Source organism: Vidua macroura, chromosome 1 (assembly GCF_024509145.1).
Source record: "Vidua macroura isolate BioBank_ID:100142 chromosome 1, ASM2450914v1, whole genome shotgun sequence".
NCBI lineage: Eukaryota > Metazoa > Chordata > Aves > Passeriformes > Viduidae > Vidua > Vidua macroura.
In genome coordinates, this window is record NC_071571.1 from 78,743,069 (window position 1) to 78,769,698 (window position 26,630).

At 37.4% G+C, this 26,630-nt stretch overlaps 1 long non-coding RNA gene across 1 annotated transcript; it reads left to right on the plus strand.

Moving 5' to 3' along the window:
• The first annotated feature begins 436 nt into the window (after nt 1-436).
• LOC128815766 (uncharacterized) lies at nt 437-5,068 on the plus strand. Its single transcript, XR_008439714.1, has 3 exons — nt 437-493; nt 3,027-3,489; nt 4,985-5,068. It is a non-coding gene; the product is annotated as an uncharacterized LOC128815766 (long non-coding RNA).
• Nucleotides 5,069-26,630: the final 21,562 nt, after the last annotated feature.

Consider the following 26,630-nt stretch of genomic DNA (forward strand, 5'->3'; position numbering starts at 1 on the left):
GTCTGTCCCTATTGGGTGAGGGGGGTTTCCACCCCTGTCCGCCCACCCCCTACTTAACCTAATGCTTTCTTTGTCCCGTTGCCATTTTGCCTTGCATCGCGCTGGGAGCAGTCGCTCCGACCATCGCTGCGGCCATGTGTGGAATAAAAGCTCTCAGGCCCGCAGGCAAAGTGTCCTTCTCTTGTCCCTTCGCTTCCTCTCAGCATGAAGCTACCAAAGCTGCATTACCCATGCCGGAGCGCTCAGCACTACTGGGGAGGCAAATGCCATAACCCTAGAGCGCCTGTTCACATGGTGGCTACAGTCTCATAAAGGCAGCGCTAGTCAGGGCTTTTCGACTGCTTGAGGTCATAGTGGATAAACGCCGCACCCTAACTTCCAGGTCTTCAAAAAAAAGTAAAGGGGATGTTAGGATTACAGTTCCCAATAGGAGGTAATGAAATAGGGTTCCAAACTCCTCTTTAATCAACATCTCTCTCTTTTGAATATTTATGTGAGTACTTTTCCATGTTTGAAAATCAGCTGTACCTCATTAACCAAAAGTTGGTTTAGATTGTGGCAACCTGCCACAAAGTAAAAAACTGAACAGGAAAATTAACAGGATACAAATTGCTTGGCAATTGTAAAAAACGTTTGAAGATTCTTTTTGAAGATGCATCCTTCAGTAACCCAGTAGGAAGACGTGTTGCTTTTTGAAGGTTTTTCTTGTTAGATGCAGTTGCACAAAGCAGATTGATGGATCAGAACTAGGCCACATATCAGTTTATTTTAAAGACGGAGAGAGTGTACATGTGTGCTTATGCAAGACAGAAATTTTCTGAGAACAGTTAAATACTAATCTAATGTAATGAGAAAAAATACTGAGTGTTATTGCCTCATTAAGATACAGTAATATCTCCTTTCATTCTCTGGAATTGGTTCCTCTGCGAAAAAAAAAAATAAAAAAAAATACCTGGTAGGTAGGCTATATGTTTCATCTAGTCACCACAGAGAATTTTACTCTCAGCAGTGATCAGAATTCACCCTTCTCTGTAATTTTCTTGGGGTAATTTTTATGTATGTTTTTATTTCCTTATGGTGAGAACATGGAGAAACTGCTTTAATTTCAAGAAGTTGCTAATTAAAACAGCTATTTATTGACGGTGGTAAATTTTGCACTCAGAAACTAAAGCCCATGACACCAGTTTTTAAACATCTTTCTGACTTGTCTATATGAACAAAATGCCTAACAACAACAGCCATTAGAAGGAAAAAAATAGATTAATATTTGAAAAAGTATCATGTAGAGGTAGTGTTTACTATTTTCTAGTACTTTGCTTATGCTAGTTCACGTTGAAGGTATGTCTTTGGACACGTGGATAAATAAATCTTGCTTGATATTGCTGTGCTAATGGCAAGTTATCACCACAACCACAAAACAAGGCTGTGTCACCTTCCATGCATCAATAAAACAGTTATGTAGCTCTATATAAAGAATAAAATTAAACAGTTGATAGATATGTAACACACTATATGGTCATCATTTTTTAATATGAGCCATAAACAACAGTAGGAAAAAAAATGTCTTCCTAACATTTGGCATTTTTCCACTGCTATTAAATTAAAATACTTTTCTATGAAAACCAAAGAAAAATAAGCTTCTGTGGAGTGTAAATCAAATAAACCAAAACTTTTATACCATTTAACTAGAGCTGAAAATACAATTCTATATAATCTATGACTTTATAATGTAGCAAACATATCCTGCTAGCAGAAAACATGAATTAGAACTGAACAAAAAAATCACAATGAATCATTTACTCAAAGACCATCTTTAGCCTGCAGTATGTCTGTGGAAAGATAATGATTTCTTTTGTTGCATTTTGGTTTGCCAAACTTCTGACCTATTATCTCCTATAAGGTAACTGGTAAAAATGAATGGTCATACTTCACACTGAAATAAATTTTTAATCTTATAAATAATATGGCTCCTTGTATGGGTAAACTACATGGTATGGGAGGTTGTGCCAACAGATTCATTGACCAGATATAAGAATTCTGGAAAATTCTTCATAAATTTACAGGGTCATTGATTCTACATGTAGCAGTAGCACTTAGCAGTCCATGAACCCTAAAAGTGATTGGATAGGGAAAAAGTAACAAGAAAACTTCAGACACTTCAAAGTAAAAGTGGAAATATTAGAGAAAGTAACATTCTTTTGTCATTTTGAACGCTATGAAGAAAATTTTCTCTGTTAGATAAGACCTGACCTGGGTCACTTAAAAGAGACTGGCACATGATGATCCAATTGCTGAAGAATTCCCAGTCTGTTTTCTCTTATTTTTGAAATTATTTCCCAGGTACTTTTAATAAAGTGGCCTTTAATGTACTAGAGTTTTGGATGCTACTGCTACCAAAGACTAGGGAGCGTGTACATTATGCTCAAACAGCTATTTTAAGAATGCTGTTCAGATGGGGTGCATAAATCTCTGACATTTCCAGGAGTCCATGTTTGGGAACCTGCCCCTAGCAGGATCTCAGTTTTATTTCTCTAAATCATAAAGAAAAATATGTATGTTCAGATCCTATCCTGACAAAAGTCAATATGCAGAGTGGGCACTTGAGTTTTGGATGTGCTTGTGGTTCAAGCAACTAAATTCATCCTTACAGTATCACCTCACCACAGTCAAACATTTTAAACCTTGTACCTTTGCAGTATTCTTCATGCCTACTGTTCAGGAGAGAAATATTAGACATATGAAAGTAATTTTTCTAGTATAAATAATTTTTGAAAATATTAAGAATTTTCCAGTTCACTAAATACATTGTCAATTGATTTTCAGTGGAAGTCAAGGCAGTATATTTTAAATCTGAGCATAATTATATTTAAATTTTAATCTCTATTTAAATTAAATTATACTTAAATCTATTTATATTTTAACTGATAGCCCTTGTTATAAGTTGATTTGCTAATATGCAAGTGTATAAATCTGGATTAGTGGTTGGCTTTTTCATTCACCCCTACTACTGAATATCTTCATTTCAGAAATGCTGGCATCCATCCCCAATTGATGCAGTTAGACACTTCTATCAAGTTAAGGGCTATGTTTCACTTCTTGAAGTTGTTTTAGTCTTGCTTCTTTCAATGACACATTTTATTTTGGCTATGTTTTCTGTCAGATTTCATCAGTTGCTCATCCAAATGGATAAATTAAATTCAAGAACTTTCCTGCTCAAATTTACTTTATATGCTATGGCTCCTATTGCCCAGACATTGTTCTGTTTAATCCTAAAAGTTGTTTTTTATCCTGACGTCTCTCAAGCATATATATTCTTCGGGCAATAGATAATCAGATTTCTCTAACTTGCATCTTTCTGTGCTAATTTGCTTCTACTTTCTGAAGTTTTATCTCATAATATTCATTCATCAATTCCTTAGTCGCTGCTGTCCAATAAATAACAACATGGAACTACTTTTTCCTCAAGGCCCTTTCCCCATGAGTTTTCTGGTATGTTTTTTTTCCTTGGGCAATGAGACTACCAGTAACCCATGCGAATCAGTTAAAACAATAAAAAAAGTTAGTTTTGCCTAAGAACATTTCCTTTGATCAAATCTCTAAGCATAGGAGGTTTACATTTGTGCATCCATGGCAAGAACACCCATAAAATAATCCATATCAGACTTTGCAAAGAAAGGCTTTAACAGGTTATGGACACTTGTTTCTTGAATACCAGTGCCAATGAGCATTTCAATAGTTCTACAGCATGAAGTCCTGGTAAAGTAGTGATTCTTTCAAAGAGCTTCCAACATGTCCATGCTTTCTTTACCTCAACTGCAAAGTCTTAAGAGTGGCTGTTTGCCCTGGAAGCAGGCCTTACTATCTTTGTATACAGCCTAGGCTTGTCTGTCAGGGTAGAGGGGAGAAGAAAAAAGGCTCTGGGGTGACCTTATTTTGTCTTTTCAATGTTTAAAGGGGCCCTGTAAGAAAGATTAAGTCTATTAGCAGGACCTGTTTTGTTCATACAAAGGGTAACAGCTTTAAGTTAGAAGAGGGTAGATTCAGATTAGATTCAAGGAAGATATTTTTATGATAAGGATCATGAATTATTGGAACAGGTAGCCCAGAGAGGTTATGGATATGCCACCCTTGGAAACAATGACAAGAGAGAAGCAAGCAAACCATCTTCTGTAAAAGGTGGACCTCTTTTTAACACGAGGAGGAAGGAATGGACAGGGCACATGGATTATCTTTTCAAACAGGTTAAAATCTATTGTGGGACAAAAAAAGATAGATTGTAAAATGTATTGCTCAAAGGAATTTATCAACATTTCCACTAAAGCTGCAAAGTATGGTACTGAGTACAACAGGCAAGCAAACATCCTCTGCCTATAAAGCCAAATAGTGAAATTGAGCTTGTCTTCCTATGGTTACATACCTTCCTCTCCTACAACAGACAGACATAACTCATCCATGTTACCAGCTGGGGATAGCCCCTGTCCTATGCTGGTCACTGAAATATGCCTGGGCACCATTTCAGAGTGCACCAATTTGACAGAGACTGAAACCACCCCAGGGTGAGAGCAAGCAGAGCAGCCATAGAGGGGCATGCAAAGTAGTGCCCCCAGAGCGTTAGACCTGCTTTCTATGGTTTAGGCATAGCTGAAATGTCTGAATCTGGGGTCATAAGTCTGGTAAGGAATGAGCTACTGAAAAAAATGTAATAACCTGATACAAGTAGCTCATACTGGATTCTTAAAGATCTGTTTTCAAGAATATCTATTATAAGTCTGTATCTCAAAGTAATGGAGCAGGAGGAGTGAGATAGTAAATATAAGTGCCAGAAAGTATTCATGGTTATAAGTTTCTCTGAAATATTTAAGAGACTGTTAGATTTCAGCTTAACATATGTTCTTATGTTTTATATTGTGATTCATCTATAATCTGAGCATTCTTGAGTCAAACATGATGAATCTTCAAATGAGAGACCAATTTTTTTTCTCAGGACATGATGATTGTGATCTACACTATAGAAGTGCTAGCTCATTTTTCAAAATATTAAGTATGGTTCCAGTGACATTCATCTCAAACTGTACTATTTTCTAACATTAGTCTACACATTAAACAGACAAAACAACCACAAAGGGCTGCCACTGTGTTTTCTACCATCTTCTAAATGAATTGTTTTTATATACTTATTATCTTCACTCCAGTCAGATTTTTTTTTGTTGTTGTTTATGCGATTTAAATTGAAACCTGAGCCTTACCTTCATTTTTCTTGTAGCTGTGGAATCCACAACATTCTGTGAACTGATGAAACAGCACTTTAAAGAACACAGATAACTTTAGAAAAGGTAGACTCTAAACACATGGACATGAATGGGATGTCAGTGAGGAAGCAGCTTTGAAGTATGGGTATAAAATGTTCAGAAGAACTCATATTGCTAATTAACCTGAGTCCTAAAATAGGTATGAAAATATATGAACAGCCATTTCATATTTCACTGAAGCAGAGTGAACTCATTCTGTGAATAAACAGAGGTGAAATTATACTTATTATATTGACTTGAAATTATACTTATTATACACTTCTAAGAGCACTACATTCAGAACAGTAGTACAACTGGAACCTATTTTCTGGGAACAAGCAAAAGTAACTGGAAAGCAAGCAACAGGTACGTCATATAAAACTAAGATTACAATTATGGATGTTCTTATGAGTTGCTAATTGTCTATTCTTTCATTTTTGTTCACTGTGAGAGAAAATTAATTTAGGATTGTGAAACTGAAGAAATAAGTTATTTTATCAACTGCTGCTCCGTAGGCTCACTGCCAAACTACAAGTGAAGCTTAATGACAATGGAAAATGCTGCATGCATAAAGATAAATGTCCTCCAGTCAGTGTACAGTTTGTTCAGAAGGGTGGAAGCTATGAGGTGGTGCATGAAAATGAACATTCACATTTTACCCAACAAAAATATTCTAATTTTCGGTAAAGCATCACATTCAACAACATGACAGAACATACTGAAATATGGGAATAAAAGTGCTAATTAAAACTTCTCTTCCTTCAGTCTCACTGTTGTTTCATTAGTTTCCCCTCAATCCCTTAAAACATCAAATGCCTTTCAACACAGCTGAACAATTAAAACATTCACAATAGGAACTTTTGAACAAAATATATTTCAACTCACAGTACCACACTGAATTAATAACCGAGAGAGCTTTTTCTCACAAAACACTTTAAAGGTTGTATCCACATCATAATTTAAGACATTAAAACAGGGAAATATGGAAATTTGTAACAAACATAAAAATCACAATTCATAGGTTTCTGGGGATCTGTAACCATGAATATTGTCAATTGTAGGCAACTCGATTCCAGAGAGTGAGGGATCTCATGGGTCTTTCTAGGATGTGAAAAATACTCATCTGCAGACTAGGCAACTCATCCCATCTTCACCTTTTATTTCAGGATGATCTAGATGCTCTTTAAAATGCAAGAATGTGAAAACTTAAAAATCTGTTTAATTGGAAAAATGTCTTGTCCATGTGATCACCTGTAGGACTTTAGAAATAATTAATAGAATCAAAATATTTTGAGTAATGTAGCCCAGTTCTCTCACAGCTGACAAGTACTGATCATAAATAATAGAAGGAAAAAAAACTTCATTACAGTAAGTGTTTGGTTTGGTTTGGTGTGGGTTTTTTACCATGTTTAAGTGATTTTTCAATAATACTAAAATCAATGTACAAGGGCTTCTTGCAAAGAATTTACCTCATCTTTCCAGCTGGTATAACTGACATACAAAATACATGTATTGTAAATACTTTATTGCTTATCGGGTTTTTATTTATGCTTTTTGTGTCACTGGCTTCACTGCTTTTAGTATTTCTCATGATAGCATAGGCCACTTCCCAGCAAAAATCAGGAGAGATGAGGGAAACGAACTTTTGATCACTTTTGACTCTCAAAAGGGAGCATTTGTTTCCATATTATTGACATAGATTCTACTCATGGTTAAGTAATATCAGTGCTGTAAGCATAATTCACCTTTTTCTGCACAAACAGGATTAACAGGATATACAGAAAGAAGAAACCTCCAGGAAGATTCTGTAAGGTGTTCAATTTTGCACAATTGGATTAATAATGATTTCTTTAGTTTAAAAAAGATAGTGGAAGAAAAGTGCTTGCAACAGAAATTGCATGTTAGATATTTGCTCACTGCCTCCAAATTTGTTCAATCAGCAGAAGCAAAGTAGGTGCTTTATAAAGTATATGAACATTTTCAAAAATGAACCCATCAATAACTTTGACAAGATCCAGGAAAAAAAATAGTTACAGCTGTAGGAGGAGAATTGTTTTTATAAGAAAACTTCCATTTTGCATCTAAAGTCTGGGACAAAGAACATGGGATAGATACAGTTCAACCTCACACATCTACCAATTTTAAAATCTAAAAAGGTGGATATTCTACTCTAATTCAAAGTGGTTTGTGCTATATGACATAAAAAAAAAAATTGAGAAAGTGGATTTTCAGTATCAATAAAGTAATTAATAATGAGATAAATAGGGAAAACTTGAAAGAATTACAAATTCAAAGGAGTTTGAATATGGAGTAGAATGGTAAATTTTTTAAATTCTAGACATTGTTGCAAAATTCTAATTGAATACTCTGTGACATATCTTTTTTACAAACTATCTTCTAGGACATTTCTTAATGTTCTAAATACTTTTTAAAAATTTTTCCATTGGAATGCTTTACAGTCTCAACACCAAAAATCAAAGATTGAAAAATGTGCTACAAGCAACATATTCTGCTCAAAGTCTGAAAGAATGTAAAACATGACCTGTCTCATTTTGTCCCCAGAAAAGTCTACATAGAACTCCTAATAAAAAAAAATTTAAAAAAGAGTAAAATACCCAAAAAAATAAACAAACTCACCCCCCCCAAAAAAAAAAAACCCCTATTACAACAACATGTTTTTCTCAATTTTCAGGAATATAATATTACAGTAGGCTCATTGCTCTTTTATATCAAAACTCTAAATTTTACAGAACTTATTAATTCCTGCACTAGGAAACAAATGACAAGTCTTAAATACAAAGTCAAACGTATTCTTCAACACAGGAACAAAACTCCCTGATGTTATATAGCTTTTTAAATTGCATATTTTGGATATATTTCTATAATAAGAGAGTAAGAAGAGATGCAGACCTTTGATACTTGTTTTCTGTCAAATACTTAAATATTTGCTTTCAATGAACTTAAACATTATTTCTCTTCTTGACACTACATTATTTTATTTTCATTATTTTCCACTACCAAATATATTAAATGAGAAAAAATGTTTTTCTTATGAGAAAAGGTAATTCCTCCAGAAAATTTTGGTATGGTCTTTGCTATTTTGGTTAGAATCAGAGTTGTTCTTCAAAAGCTACAGCATTAGAAATAAGAAGTTTCACCAAACTACTGCAACTTTGTTCTTTCATGACCCTTCACTTAAAATTTTCTTCCTAAGTTTTGCATGGACCCACAGATGTCACCTGAATATCTCAAACTCCGTATTATTTTTGTTTCCCCCTTCTTATCAGTTAAAATGATCAGGTGGTCCTCTGCAAAGGTGTGTGTTGAGTTTCTTGATGGCCTATCACTTAGTAACTGGAGACTTTAATATTTGACCATGTATCCTTTGTCCCTGATTTACTAAGCTTATGTCTTCATGTGATTTTGGTTATCACCTCCCTCTTTACTTGTTGCCTTTGGCACTGCAAATGGTCCTTGATTGGATGGACTTAATTAAGAAGAAGCTTACCCTCACATCATATTCTTCATACTATGAATAAAATGCTAGATTTAATTTTTCTTTCATTTTTTTCCATGAACTTTGCTTTACATTCTGTTCATATATCATTGGGAACACTACAGTTAAAACAGAAAGGTAGCTTGATGAACAACCCTTAAATATGATGTTTAATCAATATTCACACTTGAGTATGGATTGGACAAGCCTTTGGATCCCACTCTCAAGAGGTGTCCCAGCTCTTAACTGTGCGCAGGTTAAGTAAATTTAGTCATATGTTTAAAAATACATGCATACATAGCTCTGTAAACATTCACACAAAAACATTTTGAGTCTGTTCTGTAGTAGACGTAATGTTAATTACAGAGGTGTGCTATTGGCACAAACTGGCAGCATGTCAATCCATCGACAACAAAAGGTGGAGAGTTGTTTGAGAGAGGTTACCTGCCCTCCAGGAAGAAAAAATGTCTAAGCCCCCTTATTCTGACAGGAACTTTTTTCATTTTTCATTTTTATTCTTTGTCTTTTCTTTCTTGAATTAAACAAAAGGTAAAAAATTATGTAAACAAGAATAAATCCCAAAGACGGCCACCTGAACACCTAAAATTCAAAGAACTTGAAATAACTCAAACCAGATACATAAGCAAACAGATCTAGGTCAATGTCAAATATGTAAAAATGTAAATGCTATAGAATTCTGAGGGTTTGTCTTAAAAACCTAACTATTAAAAATGTTAAAATTATTATCTGAAATATTTAAAATACTATACAGAATTTTTGACAGCATAACTATCTACAACATAACTTTTTTAGAAATGTTTTGGAAATCACCTTAAATAAAAACAAAAGACATTAATTCTGTTATCTTTAGTATCTTTGTAAATGCAAGACGTGTACCAAAATTTAAGCCTGTCTATAAGACTTCATGACTCAGAATGAGGTTTTGGTGTATAAATGCAAGTGAGTATTGTCATTAAATTTCACAGTAGATCTCACTGTAGACATGCAATATGTGCTTTTGCTTCAAGAAAGAAATCATACCTTTCTATTTCTCAACTCATAGATACATTTGCAAGTTTAAGATATTGTCATATATCAAAAAGAACCTCATAAACAGTTTGAATTATTTGATCTCCTAGGCCATCACAACTTAGGATCAACCTCATTTGGCACATATTTATGTATGTTTCTATTAAAAATTTAAAGAAATAATACACTAGAGAAATTCACCCCTTACTCACTAGGCTGCGGTTTGACTGATAGTCAGATATTCCATTTTCTCTGAAATTGTGAACTTCTCTTTAAGAAGGATGGAAAACCCCTCACATGAATTTAGCTATTAAAAATTAGGAGCTTTCCAAGGGACATCTTATAACTGATTCAGGAATCAAGCTGGTAAATAAATGGTCAAATTTCAGAGTCCAAATGAAAAGAAAATGAAGCATTTTTCTTAAATTATAGATTGTGATGTAAATGGCCCAGAGAAAGACAGATTATATATAAAAAGTATATAGAAACTACTAAGATTAGAATAGGAATTGGAAGGGATTGCAATTTCATGACTTTAAGTAAGCTTAAAAGAAGAGGTAACTAGCACCAAGGAAAGAGGCAGTCACTTTTTTTTTTTTTCTTATTGCACTGAAGAAATGCTATTAGATTTTGGGTTCACAAACCAGGTCTGAAATCACCGATTTTTTTCTTTTCCTCTGACTGTAGCAAAATTGCCTCCAGAGCTCTATAATGTTAGATGTTAATTATGTGCTGCAATGCAGTACATACTCAGAAAAGCAATATTGCCTTTGTCATCTGTGACTGATTACCCAATTCTGCCTGTGTTTGAAAGAAGTTATTTCCTGAAATTTGCTTTGTAATTCAGTTCATGTGTCTGCTCATTAGTTTCTTTCAAGCTGCATCATTTTGCATACTTTATCACAGAGACACCAGAAATGCAATGTTAGGAAATGTATTCACTGAAATATACTTGGTCAGCCCTGCTTTTGGTCAACAAGCTTTTCCACATCTGCAACAGCAGATGTGAAGTAGTGAGCACTGTATCATAAGACCTGTTCAATGAGCAAAGCATACCTCAATTCAGCCTCAGAATTAATAATTTTTTGTCACTTCTTCAAGAGACATTAGCCTACTAGCACTGCACCCCAATGTAGGTGTCTGCCTTGAGTACCTGCAGTGAGTTTGGTGCAGTGATTTTTCAAGCATAGCTGTCAAAAGTAACTGATACTCTGTCTGTAAGTAAATGTGTGTGTGTTTTACCTCTGCATTGAGTCTTCATTTCTTGTTCATGAATCACTTCAAGTCTAGTGATTGTTTTATACCTGTTTACTCTTTCAGGCTTATCTTAGGAAGAAAACCCTAGAGGCATTATTTGATCTTAAAGGTTACATTTCCCACCATGGAACCCAAAGATGAGCTCTTTTAGATTACATTACTACTACTATTTGTAGTCCTTTAGTATAGCAAGCTGGGGCTAAACAGCCACTAGGCAGGAACAAACAATGAATTTAGAGGACCAGTTCGGGAATACCTGTACTACTGGAAACACTAAAAAACTTAGTTCAGGATTTTTGCTAAGAAAATAGCAAGAACATGAAATGTAATTCAGGGAAATAAGTGCATTACAAGACAGGATGAGTTACTTTCTCCTGGTATATAATTTTCATTCTATTACAGGAGAGCCAAAGGTGGCATCTATGTGTACGCTGCAGATGCTTAATTTTGGAAAAATTAATCTACTTATGAAACCAAAAGCTAAAACTAGTGTCATAACTGAAGTTCTTCCCTTCAGGACTGGACAATAAACTTCTTGAGTAATGATCAAAGTCTTCAATTACCTCTAGTTTGAAGTTTAGATTTAATAAACCAATCAGCACAGATTTTTTTCCTTCTGTCTACTCCTCTTTGAATAACTAATATGTTTAAACCAAAGGAAACTAAAGAGAAAGGTATGACTTCTTACACCAAACCAGATGTACCCTTAGCAACTAAAGCTAGGAATTTAGCAATGTCTCACAGTACTTGTAAACTCAGTAATACACTCTAACACAATGGCTTCTAGACTGTTTTGTATTGCAAGGAATTTTGTTTGTTTATTCTGAGGTTTAACTGTAAATGTCATCCCTAATGCAAAAGACTGATATTGTGTCTATCTCTAGTATTATTTCCCATTTAACTATGCAACTAACCCCACTTAGTATAATGATGTACTCCATAGCTCCTGGGAGGGAAACACATATGAATGTATTTTGCAGATGAGTTATGTACCTAAAAATAGAAGGAACTTCAACATGAGGATGGATAGTGTTAATTGTTAGAGCATAGGCTACTCAACATCAGGATTTCTGCAAATTTTGATGTAACATCCAGTAGCTGTGATCAAATCTTGGCACTGAACAAGAAGCTCAGGGTGCTTACTTGCTCTGTTTCCACTGACAGGTTTACAGTGTGGTCCACAGCCACAAACAGGCAAAATCAAACTTCACAGTTATTATGATCAGACATATTCCTAATTAAGTCTGGGGATCATGAACTTAACATTGGCCTGCAGCCCAAAACTGTGAAAGGAAGGACTGTCTGCCTGCATTTGTGATGGACTAAATATAGGCTGAATAAGAATTCCACATGCATGTATAAAGGACATTATACTAAGAATATTGCATGCGTATTTTACTATACTGATTTGTCCATAAACACAAACCCTATTCCCAAGCAGAGTATTTCAAGAGTTCCACCTCAGCCTAATGCACTTGCCTTTTATATCTGCCAGAAATAAGCTATTAAACACAATAATTCAATACAACAATTATTTTCTTGACATCAATAACTTTCAACTAAAAAGATCATGAATATCATCACTTACTGAGGGTTACTGAAGGCTGACAACTTCTAAATATCTTTTTTCAATATTGCAGATTATTCAAATGTATTTTCAAAGCTATAGTTAACATACATGTATTTTATGAATTTTAGTAGGCTCCTATGCAAGTGTCTAAGACCAGGTCCTTTCTCCCATACAGCTGATTGTTTGATTATTGTGTGAATCAACACATGCAGGTAACCAGGGTGACCACTAAGTCAGAACTGAAAAGAAGAGAGCTGATTTGTTTCATTACCTTGCTAACAATGCTGGACAGCAGAGACACTAGGGGACACAGGCTCCCTTTGGCTTATTTCATCCTAGCCCTGAGCAGAGGTGGGGGGTGGACTCACTGCTTACCCCATTGTATCAAAAGCCTTCAGTGCTTTTTACAAGCTCTGGGCTTTTGAGCTTTCTCTCCCAGCAGGAGGCTCAAGCCTGTCTGTGAAAATGCCTCTCAAGTATCTGATAACATTTATATTATCTCTGCAGAAATTCTACTTCTCAAAACAAGACAGAGGATAATCAGCAATAGGCAAAATACGTGTTTTCTCACACTGATATTCTTAGCCCTTTCAGCTGCAAGGCCCTTTTGAATGAAACTATTGCCTCCTCACCAAATCTTTCAATTTTAACCCTTTCCTCCTAACAGCTGTATCAGTAGTAATCTGATTATTATTGTGCAGTTGATTCCACTACAATGGCACACAGGAATAAAAATGAATACCTAGCCTTTAATAGTTCTCCAGGTACAGATCTTAATAGTAGTTGTGTATATTTAATTCTAGCTCTGTAAATCCAGAAAACTGTAAAAAGCTTCTGAACAGTCCATGAAGAAAGAATACTTTTACTAACAACAGCACCCAAAAATAGTGCAAAAGCTTAAATGTATGCACAGAAATAGGATAAAATTCCAGATTACCAAAAACTACATAATGTTACTATGTGCAAAACATTTTTGAGAACTAGTAGATATTGTTATTTATATAGACTTTATTACCAAGCTATGAATATTAATTGAACTTTACTCTCAGGTATTTTGCATGGATTTTAATTACTTCATTCTATAGTGACTGAAGAGAATATAAAAGTCTTATTCACATCTTAAAACACATATTTTGCAGACCAGTGCTAGAATTCCATGGAGCTAATATATTTTTGCCAACAGATATCATTTTATATGCAAATTTTAAGGATATAACTTTGATTTTGGCTAAAAATATAAGGTATAATAACAATATTTTCTGTAAATATTGTTCTAGTTCTGTTCTTTCAGACAGTAGATACAGAAGTCACAGGAAAGTTCAGGTTGGAAATTACTTCAGGAGGTGTCTTGTTGTCATGGTTTGACACGGAAGTGAATTTTTTCAGAAAGTTAGGGTCAAACCAATCAGTGGTCAGGTTTGGATATTGGCACCTGGAGTGACCACTGAAGGCATGGACACGCCTCTGAGAACATAGGGGATTAAAGCAAGAACTCCCAGGGGAACTCTCTCTTTGTTTCTGGTTGTTGGAGAGTGCAGACTCTCCCCAGCCCAGCCACAGGCTGGGTAGGGGAGAGGAAGCCATGCTGCCTGGGGGAGGTAGGCCAGGGGCTGAAGGACTGGAACTGGGTGGGCCCCCTGCAGACAGAAGGGTGGAGAAAAATGGAGATGCCTTTGTTCCCCCCGCTCCACAGAGGGAAAGAGACAAGAGAGCCTGATTGCACCTGGAATTTGCCGGCAGAGGAGAAGGAGAAGGCGGGGGGAAGGTGCCCAGTGTGGGAGTTGGAGTTCTGGGCAGAGATTTCAACTGTCCGGGGAGTCCAAGACTTTTAACCCTTTCCTGGGAAATGAAGGCTTTGCAAAATGTTACTCCTCCTCGATTTGAAGTAGAAGAGAGACAGTCTGGGATCTGAGATGTTGGAAGAGGAAATTTTTGAGTGGGAGGAGATGATGGAGTGGCTTGTGACTGGACTTTTCTTGTTAGCCATAGACTGAACCAAATTCTCCTGCAACAGAGACTGCATTTTTAGGGGGATGCAATGGTGAGCCAAGAGATCTGTTTCAGCGACTGCAAGCACAGGAATGGAGTGAACAGAAAAGAGTTGAGGAGGGAGGGTGTGGTGGTGTCATCTGTCTTCGGGAAGAAGAAGATCTCTGTTCTTGAGACCCTCGGCCCCAGGGAAGGAGGAAATGGGGGGGACTGTTGTCCCAAAAAGGAGAAGCTGTTGGACCCTCGGCCCCAGGGGAGGAAGAAAATGAGGGGGACTGTGGTCCCAAAAATGAGAAACTGAACTGTTGTTTCCTTTGGGTCTGTGGCAAAGCATCCTTAAAGGAGCCCTATGAGCAGTCTGTCCATGCATGGTGGTGAGAGCACTGTGACATGGAAAGGAGAGGGTCACACTGGCAGATTTTTTCTCCGGGTGGTTGCCATGTGTGACATGGAAACACAGGAGGTGGCAACTGTGTTTCCTGGGGGGTCTATGGTGCAAGAGAGACTTCTCTCTACCTTGATGGTCTGAGTATTGATTATTTGAAGGGTGGTAACATGATCAGGAATCCAGGGTTTTGTCTCACTGTGGTTTGTTGGAAATTGGGTGAGGGGAAAAGGAGTGTTTTGGAGGGTCTTCATCCTGGATTTATTGTGTGTGCCTTTTATAGTAGAAGTAGCTTAATAAAGGGTTTTTTTTTTTTTTTTTCCCCTTTATTTCTAAGCTTGGGCCTGCTCTGCTCTGTTCCTGATCACATCTCACAGCATTTATTTTGGGAAGGTGTATTTTCACGGGGGCTCTGGCATTGCACCAGAGTCAAACCATGATACTTGTCCAACCTCCTTCTCATAGCATCATCAGGTCTGAGGTCAGAACAGGTTGCTCAGCACTTACCCAACTTCATATTGATATCTCCAAGGACAGAGTCTCAAGTACAAAATATCTGGAAAACTTGTTTTGTTGCTTGATATCCCTGAGTAGAAAAGGTTTTCTCTTCTATCCAGTCTAAGATTTACCTGTTTCTTTTAGTGCCCACTGCCTATCATTCTCCCATCATGTACCACAGTAAAGAGCCTGACATTATCTCTGATGTACTCCTTACAGCTGCTGAGAAGCTGCTGTTAGGTTCATCTTGGTGTTACCTCTCCTTCAGAACGAGCAAGTCCCAGTCCCTCAGCCTCTTCTCCCAGGGAAACTTCTCCATCCCTGACCAGTTTAAGGTCTCTCTGCCAAGCCTGATTCAGTTTGTCAGTGGCTTTCCTGAGAGGGGTGGGTATGGGGTCATCAAGGCTGGATGTAGTACCTAGATGGTATCTTATAGGTGCCAAGTAGAGTAGAAAAGTTTTCAGTGTCCAGGCTGTACCCCTGTGAATACTGTCCAGGATACTGATTGTTGTCCATTTCTGCAGCCAGGGCACACTGCCGGCTCATATTCATTTTCTGTGGGTCAAGGCTTCCAGGTCCCTTCCAGTAAAGCAGCTCCCAGACAGGCAGACATGAGCCTGTGTTGTTGCACTGGTGCTCCACAGGGGCACAACTTTTCATTTTTCACCTACTTGATAATTATGCTATCCATTACCTCCTCCAAGTCCCTGATAACACTGTTAAACTGGGTATGTCATTCTTGTAGTCTGTGTGTCACCAGCATCCCCTATTTAGCACTGCCCTCTGAGGCCAATAATCTATAACATCTTTTACCCCTCTTACTGTCTAGCAATCCAGACCCTACAGTGAAAATTTTAATTAAAACAATAATTGTGGGAGGTGGTGTTGAAAGCCCAGCTAAAATAAAGTGAAATTGTACCTCGTGCTCTCCCCTCACCCACATACGAACTTACACTGACACTGAAGACATCATAGCTTCTGCAAAGTGATGAAACACTCATCCAGTCTTCTCTCTGGTGATAAATATGGTCAGTTTGATGTTTAGACAGTACTTGCAAAATTTGGAGAAGAGAAGAAGCAAATTTACAGCTCACCATGCCCTGAAGTAGAAAATGAATTTTAAAATAGCCCAGGTGTGTGGGGTTTTGTTAGGCAGTTTGTTTTATTGTTCTGTTTTGTTTTGATGGTGTTTTTTGACATTGCTTGTAACAGGACACAGGTAATGTGATAGGCTAACAGAAAGGACTTGGGACTGATCAAGTTTTGCCCAGACTTTTCTGTATATGTCAGAAGATTTATTTTAGGCTGCACTAGCAGTTATCTAATGACCAGCTCACTGTTATTTTTCTTTAGCTTTTGTTTAGATTTGTACAGTTGTGTGATGTCAGGCCTATTTGTTGTCAGCAGCTGTTCTGAGAAGAACAGATATCTATGATGCTGATAAAATGCAATATAGAAGAAAACCAGCATGAGATTACAGCAGGGGATCTGAATTTACAGGCACAAAGTGTCTGCAGGGTTTTAAACAATTCACCAGGAGCTAATCAATGGTAAAAGGAAGGCACCCTTGGGAGACTTGCAGCACTAGTCTCCATTAGAAAAACACATCACAGATGGTATATTTGAATATAATGTGGACTTGCACACCAATGAAGAAAGACCAAGACATTTTGTGGTAGCAAAAATAAAAATGCCCTCCAATATATCCTGCAGTGAGGAGAAACCATTAACAGCATCATCATACTCCTCTCATGAAGAACATAAGATGATGAGAAAGCTCCCCCAGACTGACGGCTCACACCTAAGTGAAATGACAAGAGAGACAGGAAAATTCACTAGAAACTTCACGTACATCTGTGTTGCATCCCGGGTTTGGGTTCAGATTAGGGGTTCTGATCTATGTTAGCTAGCCGAGTTCTGTGTACCCCCGTGCACCCCCATGTTTCCCCCTCCCCGTGGTGGCTCGCTCCAGGCTGCCTGCTATTGGAGCTTCCCCCTGTCACTCCTGTAACCACTCCCTGTCCCGTCCAGAGAATTCGGTGTCTGTCACCCCAGTTCTGCGATCCCGTTTGCCCCGGAGCCCGGGGTCCACCCCTGCTGCGTCCCCGTGGGCACCGTGGTCCATGTCATCGCCATGGTGCCTGCCCCCATTGGGTGAGGAGGGCTCCTGCTCCCCTTGCCCCACCCCCGATAAAGCCCCACACCTTCCCTGTCCCGCCGCCATTTCCTCCACGCAGGCTCTGGAAGCGTGGGTCACGGTCTCTCCGCTGCAGCTCTCCAAAGCCATTAAAGCCTTTCAGCTTCCCTCGTGGGTGGAGTGGACAATTTCTTCCCTCTTTGCTTTGTACCCTGGCGCGTGGCAGTGGAAAGCCTGCCGGCCCACCTCCTCAGAGCGCACAGCGCCCAGGAACAGGCGGCGAACCCGGTCTCCGGAGGGAGGCGGTGCCGCTCCAGGTGCTGGAGCTGCCCAGAGCCAGGAGAAACAACACAGAGCCGCACATCTGTTTTTAACTTTACATAATTTGACCATGAAATGTTGTTAACACAGTTGTCAAACTAATAATAGTTCTTTTTTATACAAATAAGATTTTTAATTCTAATGATAAATTCTTGTGTTTGCATTGGTGCAGTTTTTTTTTTTTAATATTTTGAATATAAAAAATTGATGAGAATTCCAACAACCTACTCTAGATGTTGAATGGATTGAATTGACAACACTTGCTTTTGTTATTTTTTCCTCCCAACAAGGGTCTTTTACAGCATTATGTTCATCTTTTTAACTGACAAAACTAAACACACATCTGTGTCTGTAATTGCAGTTGTTTTGCATTCAAATGCAAAACAAAATGGGGCAAACAAATCTTCTCTTTTTCTCAATGACTGGGATACAGAATGCTACAGCTGTATAAAATTGTAGGATCAATGTAGAATGTTGACCAGTTGGAGAAAAAAAATTAAACATTTTCATTGTTCAGTCGTTTAGATGGCTATAATTTTCTACTTTTCTCCTCATTTTAATCTAGAGTACATCTGCTGCTTAAGAATTAAGTTCAAAATAAATTTTCAGCAAAATCCAAGCAGAAATGGTGAACCAAATTATCCAAAGCTTTATGGAAGATATACTGAGCTTTGAGAAAGAAGACTGTTGACTTCTTTGTGCAACTTATTAAATAATCCAACCCATTCCAATTTAGAGTCAGTAGGCAGGATAGTAAGAAGTAGCAGCTCTTGTAGTTTTCTTTTGTGCTGGATATCAGAGGAATGTGCTGGCTAATGTTAATGAAGGATAACTGTCCTGCACAACCAATTAGAACTATAGATTCTAATCACCAAACAAAGGAGCTGAATGTGAAGCTATCTGTATTAATGCTGAAGTGTCTTCCATTAGACAGGCACAACCCCATTAAAGCAAAATATTTTTTGCTTGTATTCAAATCCTTTCTGCAGCACTGGCTACAGTTTCACCAGTCAAAACAGAATATCTACTGAGCTGTTGCCAAATTCATAGTCCATTGATACAGAAAAATATGTCTATAATCTGTCTATCAGATGTGTAACTACATTTGTTTTTAATTGGTTTAGAAGTATGATTATGATTATATTTCTTGAAGAATACTTACAGATATATTTCAAAATATGCCTGTTTTTCTTATGTTTTAATTTGTTCTACATGTCCTTGTCAAAAAGAAATTAATTTTCTCCAGTGTGTGTGCATATGCCCACTTCAGTTAGTGATAAATCAGTGTTATCTTCAAGAACACATAAAAGTTACCTAGGTACCAGTCATTGATCAGAACAATTTGACACAGATTAAGAAAATTATTCCCTATAGTAAGTCTCATACATTGATAACAAGGCATATATAGACATTAAATCCAGTAACCTAGGTTAAAAAATGTTTTAATGATAGAAAGCACAGCAAATCCTTTTAAGACAAGTATTATAAATGATTGTAACATTGTATCTCCATTGTAAGTTTGACACATGAACCATATAAATTATTATTGCTTAATTTTTTCACAAATTTTGGTGGGTCAATATACTCTTCCATATTATTTTTAAAAATAAGAGATATTTTGCAATCACAAAAGCTGCTGTACTATTGCCCATATGCCTTTTCTTTTAGATTTTTATACTGCCCTTTAAAGACACTTTTACTTGAAAGATTCTTCTAGTCTCTTCCTTTTTATTCTATGTTTACCTTGGCTGGGTTCAAAACTTGCTGGATTGCTTGGTCCAGAGAGTGGTGGTGAATGTATTTCTATCCAGTTGTGGCTGGGCATCAGTAGTGCTCCCCAGAGCTCAGCCTTGAGGTGAGTCCTGTTAAATATCTTTATCAAAGATCTGGATGAGGAGATCGAGTGCACCCTCAGTAAGTTCACAGATGACATAAGCTGGGCAGGAATGTTGATATGGTGGAGGGTAGGAAGATTTTGCAGAGTGATCTGGACAGGTTGGATCAATTGGCCAAGGCCAGTTGTATGAGGTACAACAAGGTGAAGTGCTGGGTCCTAAATTTGGGTCACAATAATTCTTCAGTGCTACAGGCTGGGGAAAGACTGACTGAAAAGTGGCCCAGTGAAAAGGGACCTGGGGCTACTGGTTGACAGCCAGCTGAACATGATTCAGCATGTGCCCAGGTGGCTAAGAAGGCCAAAGGTGTCTTGGCCTGTATCAGTAGTAGTGTGGCCAGCAGGACCAGCCACACCTCAAATCCTGTGTCCAGTTCTGGACCCTGCACAGCAAGACAGATATTGAGGTGCTGTAACGTGTCCAGAGAAGGGCAACAGAGCTGGTAAAGGGTCTAGTGAGTTAGCTTCAGAGACTGGAAAAGGTCTTTAATGTGTTTCAAGACATTTTAGGGTCTTGGAATGTGTAGCAGAGTGTGAGTCTGAGCTTGCTCTGGTGAAGTGGTACCCTGCCCCCGATACCCCCCAGCCCCACAGCATCTGTCAGTCATGGCACAGTGGAGGCAGCCCCAGTTTTGCATAACCCAGTTCCTGAGTGGCCAAGAGACTGGAAATCCCTCCTGGAAGGAAGGTGCAGGATGGGCCAAAAAGGTTTAAGAAGGGTCACCATGAGGTGAGCATGTTGTCCTTTAACCCTACCTTCATCTTTTGCGTTCCTGGAAAACAGGAATTGATAGCTATGTGTCTATTTTTCTATAGCCTTCACATCTTTCTGGTTTTATCCCTTTCTTTTTCTTCTGTCTTCTCACAGAACATTAACATTGAATGGGTTACAAGATTTTCTATGTTCAATGGGCTCAGTCTATGCTGTAATAATTAATTTTATGCAGTATTTACTCTTTTGCAAAAGTACCTTAATTTGCCAGTAAACTTTTGTGTATTTTTACATCTTGAGAATATTTGGTTGGACTTTTCTCCTTTACACCTACACATAGCAAAAGAGCCTTGGTTTAGCCCTAGATTTGAGTGATGGTGGTGTAACAATAAGTCCTATGAAGAGGAGCTGAGGGAGCTGGGTTTATTAACTTGGAGAAAACCCAAGGCTCAGGGGGTACTTTTTCTCTCTCTACAACTACTTGAAAAGAAGTTGTAGCCAGCTGAGCTTTGGCATCTTCTCCCAGACAGCAAGCAACAGGACAAGAGAACACAACCTCAAGCTGCAGCAAGGGAGGTTCAGGTTGGACATCAATTTCACTGAAAAGGTGGTTCTGCATTGGAATGAGTTCCCCAGGGAGGTGGTGGAGTCATCCCTGGAGGTGTTCAAAAAATGACTGTACATGGCACTTAGTGTATGGTCTAAACCTAATGATTCTACGATTCTATGATTCCTTTAATTCCTTTCATGAAATCAGTGATGGGGACTTGCCAAGACATACGCAGACAATGCATAAACATACAAGCCATGCATCAGAGAATAGTCCCCCTCAGGAAATTTGCCATTGACTGCAAATTACAATGCAAAGTGGAGAGAGAAATCTTACAGCATTCTCCAAAAGATTTTTAGTCTGTTGAAACTTTAAACACAGATTTCTAAATGCATAGTTTCTATGAAGACTGTGATTGAAATTTAGGACAGTATCTAAGAAAAAATAATAAAGCAAAACTACAAAATTAAGACAATAGGAAGGGTGAAAGTGTAGATAAGAAAGAGTCTGAAAGGAGCACTAACAGAGAATCTGAGACTGGAAGAAGCTGTGAAAACACATGAGCAACACAGAAACCAGGACACAGGACCAAAGGTACAAAGGGGCAGCTGAAAGATAAAATAAACCACAGAAATGTGACATCAGTAAGATTCTGTAATTCAAGACAGTGTCACGAGAATGTCTGAAGATAAAATATTAAGGAATAATAAGCAAACAAGGATTCACATTGAGAAGGAGTTGCGAAGAGATGAGGGGACTTAAATGACATCTTTATTAAAGTGAAATAAATATCTAGATAAAAATGGTAGAAATGGTCAGATATGAGAAGGGTACAGGGGTAGAAATGCTTATTTAAGAAAATGAGTGGCAAATAAAAAGAAAGAGCAAATAAAATTGTATACTATTAAAGGTCCTTAATCTTCATTTTTCCCACATCCTAATAACATGTTTATCTGTGATAGGAATTTATGCCAGAAAACGTCCTTGTTTTTGTTGAATATATACTTATAAAAGTCACCCATCAAAGTAAGCAACATTCTATTTCAATTATTTATTTACCATATGGGAAAGATTGGATTTCTTTCATTGATATTAAAAACAAACAAACTCAAGCAACCAACCAAACCCCAAGAACCTTGCAGTGCCAGCTGTTTTGGCAGTCTAAGTTACATTGCAGAATTGCAGATTATATTGATTTAGTGCTACAGTCCATTATTTAGATTGCTATGCTGCTATGAAGATCATAAAGTGATCATTGATTTACTAGCTCAGTATATCCCTCCCTAGAAGAGATGCAGATCTGAAAGACTAGTAGCTGACTTTAATTCCTTTTTTCCCCTTTTGCGCCATGCCTTTCCTCAGTTACTCGTGCTTAATTGCCAAATTTAATAGTCTACTTCATTCGTAGTAATTTCCTCAAGTTTTATGGTTTTTATGCAGAGCTACCTGTGCAAGGTGTAAAAGGAAAGGATTCCTAGTCACATCTGCTGCTTAGGAAGTGATAGCAATAACCGTAAGTTCTAGGAAACTTATAACACCTAAGGTAAGTCGTACTTACTCCATACCTGAAATCTTCCTCCTGAGAATAGGTCAGTAAGATGATATTGATGATATGTCCATGGAAGAGGAATGAATCATAGATGCTGAATTCCCAGAGTGTAACACTAAAAGGGAAAATGGACTCAGACACAATCACAGAATCAGAGACATCCAGTTTCCACCTTCCCTGGGAGAGAAATGATAAAAAAGAAATCGGTACCAAAAAAATATTAGATCTGCAAGAACATTTTTTATCTGGCCCATCTAAAAGCTCCTCCAAATTATAGGATCAAAAATGCACATATCAGAATGAGGTTCTAAGAGACATTGTTTCTCTCCATGCTGTCAGCTATTTTATTACACATGCATCATGTTATTTCCAGCTTCCTTACAGTTCCTTTTTGGTTTGTTCCATCTTGAGTTAAGGCTCTAACCCTTCTCCTTTTCCTTATTAAGCATCTCTGTTTATCTCCACCCACAAGTCAACTCTACTATCATCATTCTAATGCTTATTATTAAAATCATACCTATAGTTTGAGTTTATTTTTTCTAAATATTTTTGCTTTTTTTTTTTTTTTGGAAGCAATAGTGGCAGATTCTCAATGGGTCAATTGTACAGAAACTAAGACTATCTATGGCACCTCTCTGCTGCTAGAATGTACATGAATGCTGTGAGAACTGAAGATATTTGAAAAACAGTTAGTTGCCACTTAAGCTGTCTTTCATCATCTATATGCATTTATATTAACAGAAATCTTGTGATCTTTATCAAGTATTTTTTTAATATATAAAATTCATGACCAATGCACCAGTAGTAATTGGCCTAACACAGAACCAATATAAAGGAGGAATAGAAAATAATCTCAGTGATGCATGATATTTTTTAGCAAGACATTTAATTAAAGCTTTGAACTGTGCAGAGTATGAAATCTGTAGTTAAAGTTGATTAGTCTTCAGATTATAAGACCCTCTTATAATGTCAAAAAATAAGAAACAAATTTCATACGAGAGAATGACTAACAGACTTCTGCTGTCAAATGGAAATGCAAAGATGTCTGAAAGCATAGCCACAAGGCTGATATGCTAGTTAGTTATAAGGAGGGCAAAATTAATGTAAATCATGTTTGCCCTTTCAAGCTTAACAATTGAAATTGGCAATGGTGTTAGTATTCTCATTAAATTTTGAATAAACAAAAATCACCTAAACTCCTGTAGAAATCTGATCAAAAAGCAAATCAGAGCTAACAATATCACTAATGAAAACAGGATTTTAAGGAAAATTCTTCAAAATAGGAATTTTTTTGGATATGATCTTGAGGAATTAAAAAATGAACTGAGAATGAACTATAGGAGATGAAATTTCTCATATTATAGGCATTCATAAATATGGCTAAGCCTTCAACAAATTCTAAAAATAATTTTTCATTATTAAATTTCTTGTCCTGTAATACCCCCTTTTTGTATCCTGAATACTTCTGTATCTTTAACTTAATGCCTTATGCAAAAAAGATAACATTTATCTACTGCTAGGCTAAATTTTTACTCAAAAAAAAAAAAATTGAAAATTGAAAATTTCCACCTTGAAAAGGTTAAAACTAAGCTGGGAAATTAATGTCATGCCATCAGGACATACATTAAATGAAGGTATGATACCTACATTAATAAGCCCAGTATGCTGAAAAGTGACAACTGTTTCAGTGACAGAGAAATGTTAATTTATTTATGCAAGTTTCAGGCCAGATCTGTCCTAGGATGCATTATTTGAGTGTGTATGTGGAAGTGCAGATTTGCGTACCTGCCTTTATATTCACACAATGGAAAATCTCCTAAATTGTTCAATGTTTCACTTTTGTTTCATTGTTATGGAGGTTTAAGTCGGTATGATAAAATATGACAACACTAGCAATCTACGTATAAATGGATTAAACATTTAAATGGATTAAACGTTTAAATGGATAAATATGGTGGAAGGCTGCTCAGAAACCCTGTCTTTGCACTAACACATCACCTAGCACTGAGATATGCTGAGAACCTGAGTAATTTTGAGCAGTTCAGTTGATAGCAAATCAACTACCAGAGCAGGTTAAATCATAAAGAGCATTTATTATCTTCCCTTGTACATTTAAAACCCAATCAACCAACCAAGCAGAAAAAATAGAGGGTGTTCCTAAGACACCAAAGTTTCTGTTCTAAGCCAAAGATGTATTATCTCTTTGCTTGGTACAGTATAGCTTTCCTACAGAAAAAGGAGACACAGCTCAGCTTTTGAATAATTCATAACAGGATTTCCTTCCAGACCTCCAAATAGTTCCTTACATGCATCAAACAATAGCATGTATAAAGAAATAGCTATTTTAAGCCCCCCAAAGCCTCCTGTGGTGTTTACACAGAAGTTCACTGCAAGTATAAAGTGAGATGAAATATTCCCTCCAAAACTTAAACAGTAAAGTATTAATAAGAATTTCTGTGTCATGGCATTCTCATGGAATGACCTGTATTACTCACAAGTAAAACATTCTGAATTGTATGACTTCTGCAGACTAAGAAATCATAGTGATATTCTTTACTGCAGCAATGCATGCATTGTGTGGTATGCTGTAATATATTTTATGTTTTCTTAAAATTCTGATGCACTTTGTTAATTTAGTCCACTTTGCTTAAACTGATATTTCCTGTCTGTAAAGGGTCTGGAGGTTACACTTGTGTTTCTCTGTATGTACTGTTTATCAAACCATGTCTGCGTATCCATCCATTTCCCATAGTATTCATGTCTGCTGATTGTAATAATACTGGAAGAACACATAGGAAACTCAAAAACAGCATCTCACTTTTTTTTTTTTTTTTTTTTTTAAATAGATTACTGGACAGAAAAACATCCATTATGGTGGTCTGTGGTGTGGAATATCCCTTTGTTAAGTTTGGGTCATCTGTGCCTGATCAGGTATGGTGCCTTCCAGGTTCTTTCATGCACCTCGTCAATGACAGAGCACGAGACAAGGGGGAAAAAGGTCCTTCACTGTGGACTACCACAACTTTTCAAATATCAAGGTGAGTGGTTTAACTACTTCCTCAGCTTGTTCCCTCAGGACCATGAGGTACATCTCATTGCACCTTAGCAGGTCCAATGGACTTGTGCAGCTTTGAGTTCCTTAGATACTATGGTCTTCTACAATGTGTAGGTATTCATTCTTCCAGTCCCTGCCTTTGCTTTCTGTGCTTCGGGTAGTGTGGCTGGAGAACTTACTGGTGAAAATTGAGGCAAAAAAGTCATTGAGTACCTCAGCCTTGCCTATGTCCCGGGTCACCAGATCTTGTGTTTTCTTTCAAAGAGGGCCTATATTTTCCACAGTTTTCCTTTTATCACCAGTTTAACTATAAAAGCTTATCCTTTTGTCCTTGACCTGGATGGCCAGGTTTAGTTCTATCGAGACCTTTGCTTTCCTAACCTGATCCATGATGGTTCACATAATCTCTCTGTATTCCTCCCAGGCTACCTGTTCTTGCTTCCACTGTAGACTTCCTTTTAGTGTTGATATTTGTCCAGGAGCTCCCTGTTAATCCATGCAGACCTCCTGGTGTTTTTGCCTTTCTTCCTCTTTGCTGGAATTCATCACTCCTGAGCTTGGAGAAGGTGATCCTTGAACCAGATTCCTTGGACCCCTCTTCCTTGCAGGGCTTTAGTCCATTGTACTCTACCAAACAGACCCCAGAGAGGCAAAGGTCTTCTCTCCTGAAGTCCAGGGAGTAAGCTTGCTGTGCACCTTCCTTCCTGTCCTAAGAATTTTGAGTGTCACCATTCCACGATCAGCGGCCCTTGAGCTCCACATTCCTTACCATCACATCCTTGTTGGTGAGAACAAGGTCCAGCATAGCACCTCTCCTTGCTGGCTCCTCTGTCACTTGGAGAAGGAATTTATCCTCAGTGCATTTCAAGAAACTCCTGGATTTCTTATGCCCTGCTATGT